This window comes from Ovis aries, chromosome 23, assembly GCF_016772045.2.
Source record: "Ovis aries strain OAR_USU_Benz2616 breed Rambouillet chromosome 23, ARS-UI_Ramb_v3.0, whole genome shotgun sequence".
Lineage (NCBI taxonomy): Eukaryota > Metazoa > Chordata > Mammalia > Artiodactyla > Bovidae > Ovis > Ovis aries.
This window is the reverse complement of record NC_056076.1, coordinates 39,098,403-39,108,705: the sequence shown is the minus strand read 5'-3', so window position 1 is coordinate 39,108,705 and position 10,303 is coordinate 39,098,403. Positions and strand designations below refer to the sequence as shown.

Here is a 10,303-nt window from a genome sequence, read left to right as displayed (position 1 = left end):
CTTTTTTTTGGTGGGTTCTAGCGTCTTCCTCGGAGAAGGCAATGGCACCCCACTCCAGTACTCTTTCCTGGAAAATCCCATGGACAGAGGAGCCTGGTGGGCTGCAGTCCATGGGGTCGCTAAGAGTCAGACACGACTGAGCGACTTCACTTTCACTTTTCACTTTCATGCACTGGAGAAGGAAATGGCAACCTACTCCGGTGTTCTTGCCTGGAGAATCCCAGGGACGGGGGAGCCTGGTGGGCTGCTGTCTATGGGGTCACACAGAGTTGGTCACGACTGAAGCAACTTAGCAGCAGCAGCAGCAGCAGTGTCTTCCTGTTCAACAGCTAGTTGTGATTTTGGTGCTCTGGCAGGAGGAAATGAGTGCACATCCATTATCTTGAACCAATTTGCAATAAGGATTAACTGTAGAGCACAGGGAACTATGTTTAGTATAGTAACCTATCATGGAAAATAATCTGAAAATGTATGTATAATGGAATCACCTTGCTGCAGACCTGAAAGTGATACAATTCTGTAATTCAACTATACTTCAGTGAAAAAAACAAAAGCACCCCTGCAAGCTTCCATAGTGTCCAGCAGAAGGTGGTATCAGGTTGGCCTAAAGGTTTGTAACATGTTATGGAAGGGAAAACTTGCGGAAAACTAACCTTTTGGCCAAACCAATATAACTGCAGTTGAAAACCATTACTCTGAGAAGGGTGCTTCAACGTCTCCTGTTTCTAGGAAGATCTCCATGGTCTTGGGGCTTCCCAGGCTGCACAGTGGTAAAAGAATCTGCCTGCCAATGCAGGAGATGCAAGAGACTCGGGTTTGATCCCTGTGTCAGGAAGATGCCCTGGAGGAGGGCATGGCGACCTACTCCAGTATTCTTGCCTGGAGAATCTCATGGATGGAGGAGCCTGGTAGGCTACAGTCCACGGGGTCACAAAGAGTCAGACATGACTGAAGCAACTGAGCGTGTGTATGTATACAGTTAATTTTAGTCCCTGTAGTTTCTTTGTATTTTGTTACTGGAGATGTTGGTCCAGGTGCAAACACTGCAGCAAAGGGTCCCAGGTCCCAGTCTGTCTCAGATCCACCCACTGGAGAAGCATCTTATAAACTCTGCCAGTAGGAGAAGATGAAAAAACTTTGCCTGTTACAGATGCCACACAAAATCAGTTCTGACATTTCCTAAGAGAACCACACCCAGGTTGGTGAATGAGAGTAAGGGAGGAAAATGGAGACTTGTCCAGTCAGGTAGTTCTGACTCCTCTGATGTTTAGAAGTGATGTCGCCTTACTCCTGAGGGCATGGTGAGGATTCTGACTCAGGCTCAGAGAAACCAGTAAGTTGAGAGGTCATTATTTGGGTTCTGAGCTTCCCAGATGGCGCTGGTAGTAAAGAACCCACCTGCCAATACAAGAGATGTGAGAGACGCGGGTTCGATCCCTGGGTCGGGAAGGTCCCCTGGAGAAGGAAATGGCAACCCTCTCCCGTATTCTTGCCTGTAGAATTCCAAGGGAAATCTCTGACCTAATTCTTTCAACTTACCCAGCACTTGGATCCACCAAGGAGGCTGAAGGTAGGTTAGGTGGAGGCTGCTGAGTTTGTCAGGAGAGGAGGAAATGATAAACACAACTGGCCAGGTCAGCCGCATGAGGCAAAACCCTATGTGGTGCTTCAGAATTAATTAGAGGAGCAAAAAAGTTATCAGCCTGAAGTAACCAAGGAACATCAGGCTTAGCATGCATGTCCTGAAGAAGCGTGTAAAGAACGATCAAAGGAAACCACAAAACGAAGCAGCAGTGAGGCTGAGCGTTAGGTTAAAGGCCAATAGAAACCTAAATTTTTTGGTGCAACTCTATTTAGACCATGTGTAAAGGAGGAAATAAACTGACCAGCTTAGAAAAAGGATTTTTTTTTTTGGTCAAAATTAACTTTATTTCTCAGTTTTACTTCATCAGCATGTGGTAAGAAAATTGGCACACACAAAAAGTATACTGACATTGGGTCTAATTATGATGCCTCTGGCAAAGTGGTAGGAGGATGAAAGTAACAAAGATAAGTAGAGAAGCTCTCTTTTTTTTTTCTTTTTGTTGCAAAAAGTTTTATTGTTTCCATTTGGTCCAAGGCTTGAGAGAGGGCTTCAGGATGTTAAAAAGCCACCAAGTGGCTGCACACAGGGGCTTCAGGTAGAAGCCTTGACATTAGGGCTGCTGCTGCTGCCGCCGACATTAGGGGGTGCTCCTCAAAAGGCGCTGGGCTCCAGAGGCTGGTAGTTGTATTGGAGGGTGAACCTTTGGAAGAGCTACTCACGCAGCCTGGCTTGGGGACCAGCCAGCCTGCGGAGGTTGTTCCAAGTGGCGCCCATCTTTAAGTTCTACTTGCTCATCTAGGGCGCGTCTCTCCAGGAAGTCACAGAGGTTGAGCCTGCACAGGAAGAACCCACGTCTTGAGGATCCAAAAGGGCTTGGTCCAGGTTCTTCTTCATGAGAAGGGTGGTCTCCATCATGTCCTGGGTTTTTACCCTAGTCATCTTGAGATAGCTTCTGCACGTCCTGGTAGAAGGCACAGCCACCGTGTTGGTTTTGCATTTTCAAGAGATGCGTGGTGCCCTGGTGCTTCTTCTTGGCCAATTCCTGGAAATAATGGCCCATGCCTCCAGAGCCACATTGTTGTGGTTGAAATAGAAGTCCAGAGAGAGGTAGGTGTAGGAGGCTTGCAGATGCAGGTCCACAAGGTGGTGGTTGACCATGACCTCCACCGGGTAGAATAATTCTGATGAATCTGGGAGCTCATGGTTGATCGGTAATGAGTTAAGCTCAAAAAATGGCACTGGCTGGTCTAAGTGTTCCAGGAGAGCTGAGTAACTGATTACAAAGGTTGCAACCAAATTAAAGGTTGAAGGGTGATGGGAGGCTGGAACAAGGGGCATCCCTGGGTCTGTTTGCCCAAGCAGTGTTAAAGTAAGAGACAGTTAAGAGGGACTGCCAAACGCACAGCATAGAAGCTTTATAAAATTTAATTCCTTCTGTTGAAGTCTAGGTGATCTACAATGTTGAGTTAGTTTCAGGTATGCAGCAGATCAATCCAGTTTTATATGCATATGTTTTTCAGATTCTTTTCTATTTATATCATTACAAGATACTGAGTATAGTTCCCTGTTCTGTACAATAAGTCCTTGCTGTTCATCTATTTTATGTATATCAGTTCAGTTCAGTTGCTCCGTCGCATCCAACTCTTTGCAACCCCATGAATCACAGGAGGCCAGGCCTCCCTGTCCATCACCAACTCCTAGAGTTCATTCATACTCATGTCCATTGAGTCGGTGATGCCATCCAGCCATCTCATTCTCTGTCGTCCCCTTCTCCTCCCGCCCCCAATCCCTCCCAGCATCAGGGTCTTTTCAAATGAGTCAACTCTTCACATGAAGTGGCCAGAGAATTGGCGTTTCAGCTTCAGCATCAGTCCTTCCAATGAACACCCAGGACTGATCTCCTTTAGGATGGACTGGTTGGATCTCCTTGCAGTCCAAGGGACTCTCAAGAGTCTTCTCCAACACCACAGTTCAAAAGCATCAATTCTTCGATGCTCAGCTTTCTTCACAATCCAACTCTCACATCCATACATGACCACTGGAACAACCACAGCCTTGACTAGACAGACCTTTGTGGGCAAAGTAATGTCTCTGCTTTTGAATATGCTATCTAGGTTGCTCATAACTTTCCTTCCAAGGAGTAAGCATCTTTTAATTTCATGGCTGCAATCACCATCTGTATTGATTTTGGAGCCCCCCAAAATAAAGTCTGACACTGTTTCCACTGTTTCCCCATCTATTTCCCATGAAGTGATGGGACCAGATGCCATGATCTTCGTTTTCTGAATGCTGAGCTTTAAGCTAACTTTTCCACTCTCCTCTTTCACTTTCATCAAGAGGCTTTTTAGTTCCTCTTCACTTTCTGCCATAAGGGTGGTGTCATCTGCATATCTGAGGTTATTGATATTTCTCCCGGCAATCTTGATTCCAGCCTGTGTTTCTTCCAGCCCAGCGTTCCTCACGATGTACTCTGCATAGAAGTTAAATGGTATAGTAGTGTGTATGTGTCAATTCCCAAACTCTGCTTTATCCACCCCACCCTATTTTCTCCTTTGGTAAACATACCTCAGTTCTGTATGTCTGTGAGTCTGTTTCTGTTTTGTACATAAGTTCATTTGTTTCATATGTTAGATTTCACATGTAACTGATACCATGTGATATTTGTCTTTCCCTGCATTGACTAGCTTTAAGAGAGGTCGCAGGTGACAAATACTGAACAGAAGGAAGATCAAAGGGACTATTTCAGTATCTGTGTTCTTATCCATAAATAACACTGATTCCCTTCCATGTTATGAAAAAATTTGTGAGAAAATTTTTTTGACATTAAATTTTTCTTTATTGATATATAGTTGTTGGTTTCAGGTATACAGCAAAGTGATTCAGTTATACATGTATACATTCTTTTTCAGATTCTTTTCCATTGTTCATTGTTAAAAGATATTCAGTATAGTTCCCTGTGTTACACAGTAGGTCCTTGTTGTTTGTCTGTTTGTATATAGTAGTGTGTATCTGTTAACCCCAAACTCCTAATTTATCCCTCTCACCCTTTCCCCCTTTGGTAACCATAGGAAAACATATTATTTTAAAAATGAGTATTCATTGTACAGTTTTTTAATATGGAAAATTTATTTGGCATTTAAAGTAATTTTCTCAACTATTCTTAGGTAGATGTGGCTTAGATAAGGGTTTTTTAAAAATAACTTTTGTTTATTTATTTTATTTTATTTTGACTGTGCTGGGTCTTCTTTGCTGTGTGGGATCTTCTCTGGTTGAGGCGCTTGGGAGCTATTCTTCATTGTTATGTGCTGGCTTCTCATTGAGGCAGCTTTTCTTATTGCGGAGCAGGGGCTCAGTAGCTGTGGCCTATGGGCTTAGTTGCTCCACAGCATGTGGGATCTTCCTGGACCAGAGGTTGAACCCATGTCTCCTGCATTGGCAGGCAGATTCTTTTCCACCCAGCCACCAGGGAAGCCCAGATCAGGGGTTTTTAAGCAGGGTTATCTGGGGAGAGACATCTGGGGAGATTTTAAGCAGAGACATCTGGGGAGATTTTTAAAAAGAGTCTTGGCCTCAACCCTAGACCAGAATCAGAAGCTTGAAGAAGTAAGGCATGGAAATCTGTGTTTTTAATGGCTCTAAAAACTTGCCAGGTTGTTCTAATATGGCCTTGGCTTTGGAAAGCATAATCTTGGATGGCGTTCCTACTAGAGCCTAGTATTGGGTTATTTCACATGGACAACTATTGGCTTCTGCAACTCTTGTCCTTTTGAGTACACTTTCAAATGAATAAAAATTTAAAAGCCAGGGTAATTTCTTTGGAAAAATAAAAATAGAGCATGTTATACTTCTGCCTATGATTTTTCTGGTGACCTCTCATGGGTCTTAGAAAAATATTCCAGGTTGCTGGTGTTCTGACGTGGGACTAGCTCTCCAACATCTTTACTGCTCTCTTGCTCCTCATTTAGTTGGCTTGTTTCCTATTCCTCGGCCACGCCAGTTATGTTCTTCCTGCTCTTTCTCCTCTTTCTGCCCAGATCCAGTTCCCTTAGACTTTTGCATGATTGGATCCTTGTTTGAGTCTCAGCTCAAATGTCAGTTTCTCAGAAAGAACTTCTGTAACCAGTTTCTACCCAATCACTCACTAGCATGTCATTTCATTTGGTACTTCTTCATTGCACCTTGCTTTTGTTCAGCTGCTAAGTCATGTCCAATTCTTTGTGACCTCATGGACTGCAGTATGCCAGGTTTCCCTGTGCCTCACTATCTCCTGGAGCTTGCTCAAACTCATGTCCCTTGAGTAGGGGATACCACCCAACCATCCCATCCTCTGTCGTCCCCTTCTCCTCCTGCCCTCAATCTTTCCCGGCATCAGGGCCTTTTCCAATGAGTCAGGTCTATGCATCAGGTGGCCAAAATATTGGAGCTTCAGCATCAGTCCTTCCAATGAATATTCAGGGTTGATTTCCTCTAGGGATTGACTGGTTTGATCTCCTTGCTGTCCAAGGGACTCTCAAGAGTCTTCTCCAGCACCACAAGTTGGACTTTTTTATGGTCCAACTCTCACATCTGGACTTGACTACTGGAAAAGCCAGAGCTTTGACTATGCACACCTTTGTGGACAAAGTGATGTCTCTGCTTTTTAATACACTGTCTGCTGCTGCTTCTGCTGCTGAGTTGCTTCAGTCGTGTCCGACTCTGCGCAACCCCCATAGATGGCAGCCCACCAGGCTCCCCCGTCCCGGGGATTCTCCAGGCAAGAACACTGGAGTGGGTTGCCATTTCTTTCTCCAGTGCATGACAGTGAAAGTGAAGTCACTCAGTTGTGTCCGACTCTTAGCGACCCCATGGACTGCAGCCTACCAGGCTCCTCTGCCCATGGGATTTTCCAGGCAAGAGTACTGGAGTGGGTTGCCATTGTCTTCTCTGAATACGTTGTCTAGGTTTGTCTTAGCTTTCCTTCCAAGGAGCAAGCGTCTTTTAATTTCATTGCACTTATTGCTATCCAAAATTATTTTATTTGTTTGTACATTATATAGCTCCCCCACAGAGGATGAGATGGTTGGATGGCATCACCAACTCAATGGACATGAGTTTGTGTAAGCTCCAGGAGTTGGTGATGGACAGGGAAGCCTGGTGTGCTGCATTCCTTGGGGTCGCAAAGAGTTGGACACAACTGAGTAACTGAACTGATATAGCTCGCCTCTTAGAATATTAAATATTACACTGCTTCTGAGTCAGGCTCCAATAACAGCACATGGTGGCTATTGAGTATGTATTTAAAAGTTAGATGGAAGAGTGCAGCTCTTAAAATATCCCATGAACAAGAACAGCAAGTTTTAACCTTGAAAGAATAGCCACTTAACAGACTTGACACCCAGAGGTCTAGCATCCAGAGGTTCTCTTTGGAAATATCCATCCTGTACTTTGTTATTAGAGACATTAATGTTTTACTGGGTTGGAAAAGGCATAATTAAATAAAGTGAATTTAATAGTGTCTTGCCTTTTTAGGGAATAATGGCAGAGTTAAGACTTGGAGGTTAGTTTCCTCTTAAAAATTCTCATGCTGGAGAATGAGCTCTTGAATACAATTTGAATTTCATTATGAGCAGAATAGAACAAGAAGAGCTAGATAATATAGGAAACTGTGTGTACAGTTCTCTGCTGTGTGTGCATGTCAGAAAACAATGAAATGAAAAGAAAAGAAAAAGTATAACAGGAGACTTTCAAGCTTCTGCAATATGGTCACAGATTTGGAGTTAGAAAAGTAATGTTACCAATTAAGTTACACCTTCCACCAAACTTATGAACCAGCTCCCAGTGCTCAGAAAGCCCTGAGAGAATACTCTTACCTAAAAATTAAAAGGCTGTTAATGATGATAAAGAAATGACATTTTTCAAGTTTCAAGGCTTAAAAAAAAACTCTCCAGGCTAGTAACTCTTCAAACAACAGAGAAATAGGACACTAGAACATGTATTCCAAGACAAATTCAGCAGGTAAACCTCAAGTATACATGCAGAACAACTGAGAGCTTTCCAAACTAATGATACTGGATTTAAAATCATATCTTTAAGTTTTTATAATAAGACCTTTTAAGTTCTTATAACAAAAATTTATTTAGTTGAAACTAAATAGTAGTATATAAAATATGAACAGAATTTTAGTTTATGTCACTCATTATATTGAGTTAAACATTTTGAAATGAAAGGGTTAATTTGCTGAATTATGCCTTCAAACTTTTGCCTGTTTTCTCATTAACCATTTGATGTCCTGATTTTTAGGGTCATGATGTGACATGGAGATAAACAGGTGGCGTTGTGTGAGTGCGTGGGAAGCCTCTTCAGTCACGCCTGGCTTTTTGTGAGCCTATGACTGTGGCGCACCAGTCCCCTCTGTCCATGTGATTCTCCAGGCGAGAATAGTGGAGTGTGTTGCCATGCCCTCCTCAGGGGATCTTCCTGACCCAGGGGATCTTCCTGACCTAGGGGATCTTCCTGACCCAGAGGATCTTCCCGACCCGGGGCATCTTCCCAACCCAGGGACCAAACCCACGTCTCTTATGTCTCCTGCACTGGCAGGTGTTTTTTTTTTTTTTTTCCACCACTAGCGCCACCCAGGGAGCCCAAATAGGTGGTACAGTAGAGCTATTCTGAAGGAAGGACTGATGCTGAAGCTGAAGTGAAGTTGCTCAGTCATGTCCGACTCTCTGCGATCCATGGACTGTAACTTACCAGGCTCCATTCATGGACTTTTCCAGGCAAGAGTACTAGAATAGGTCGCCATTTCCTTCTCTTGTATAGACTATTATATTATTCATTATCTAGTGGTCAAAACTTCAGAGAGTATTTTAATTTTAGTTTTTAAAATCAGTTTCTTTTTCCTGCAATTTTTAGTGACTGTGTGTATGTGTGTGTCTTTGTGTGTGTAGATGGGAACCAGTTTTGGGTTAAAATGGGCGCGTTAACATAGAGTCCTCATTAATTATGCTTTTACACTCTAGAACCTGCATCTCACTACTACCTTGAAATTAACATCCAAACAATGGAATAGGCTTGCTACTCTCAGCATGTCCTCCCCTTCTCCTATTCCGCATGCTCATTTTGAATAAAAAACTTCATGACTTTGGGTTACCTAACTATAGAGATGCTCTTCTACGTATCATCTTATGAGACATATACAAGAAGTCAGTGGCATTATTAGGCAGTATTAGAGAAAGACTTCAATGGCAAAGCCTCCTAACATTCCATAACTAAGAGAGGGTGCTATCATCTGCCTTGTAGAATGATTCCTTTAATTGTCATTAAACTACCAGGGTCAAAAGAGAGAAACGCGTAGCATAGACATTATGGGACTGGGGGTTCTGCTTTAAAAAACCTGAACCAAGAGTCAAATTGCTTCAAAAATTTTCTATTTCTTCATAAAAATTAATGTGACTTGTGAATCATAGCCCATAATATTTTCATGTCTTTTTGAAAATAATAAAATTGCTTTTAAGTGACCAGGAAACATAGTTTACATTCTAAACATGTGTACCGTATTTCTGTATCTTTAAGCTTTCTTAAAAGATAACGATAGCTATCATGGATAGCTGTGTGACTGGCAAAATCATTGATGTTCGTCAGTGGGCAGAGGGCCAGGACAAGACATGTTTTGATGGGCATTGAGTCACAGAGGAAGCCCTCAGTGTTGGATGCTCTGGTTTCTCTCCCAGACTACCTGCACCACATGTCTGTTGGAGAGACTGGGCTACAATAACTGTGTATGCACCTTGGGAATGAAACAGCACATTACATTTGTTGACTTTGTGAAATCTCTATGCTTTTAAATTAATTAGTTTATTTCAACTGGAGGATAATTACTTTATAATATTGTGATGATGTTTGCCATACATCAACATGAATTGGCCTTTAGGTATACATGTGTCTCCCCACCCCCCCCATACTGAAGACCCCTCCCACCTTTGTCCCCATTCCATCCCTCTAGGTTGTCCCAGAGCAGCAGCTTTGGGTGCCCTGCTTCATGCAGCAAACTTGCGCCGGTCATCTATTTTACATATGGTAATATACATGTTTCAATTCTATTCCCTCAAATCATCCAACCTCGCCTTCTCCTGCTGAGTCCAAAAGTCTGTTCTTTTGGACAGACATGTCTGTGTCTCATTTGCTGCCCGGCATGTAGGACCACTGGTACCATGGCATTCCCGGGTGGTGCTACTGGCAAAGAACCCACCTGCCAATGCAGGAGACATGGGTTTGATCCCTGGGTTGGGAAGATCTCCTGGAGGAGGAAACAGCAACCCACTCTAGTATTCTTGCCTGGAGAATCCCATGGACAGAGGAGCCTGGTGGGCTATAGTCCACGGGGTTGCTGAGTTGGACACAACTGAAGTGACTTAGCACATGCTTTTAATCCATGTGAATTCATGATATTTTCCATCACTCCACTTCAATAAAAAATAGTAGATTTCATCCTACATCTTACCTACTAGGTATAATAAAACTGGATGAGAAACAAGAATATGTTGCAAAGAAGATGCCGGATTTCCTATAGTGTCATGAGCTGCTCCAGCCCCTGTTCTTCTGAGAAGAGTGTGGCTTTAGGGTGGGATACAAGCCAACACATTGAGATTCTTCAGAGTGGGGTTCAAATTTTCCACCAGGCACATCCAAGGAACGTTTAGTTTTTCACCTCTGGGGAACCTGTGAAACATAATTTTTTCT

General features: G+C 43.1%; 1 pseudogene; it reads right to left on the bottom strand.

Moving 5' to 3' along the window:
• Window positions 1–2,236: 2,236 nt before the first annotated feature.
• On the bottom strand, window positions 2,237–2,787 carry LOC121817745 (ferritin light chain-like; annotated as a pseudogene).
• Between the last annotated feature and the right edge of the window lie 7,516 nt (window positions 2,788–10,303).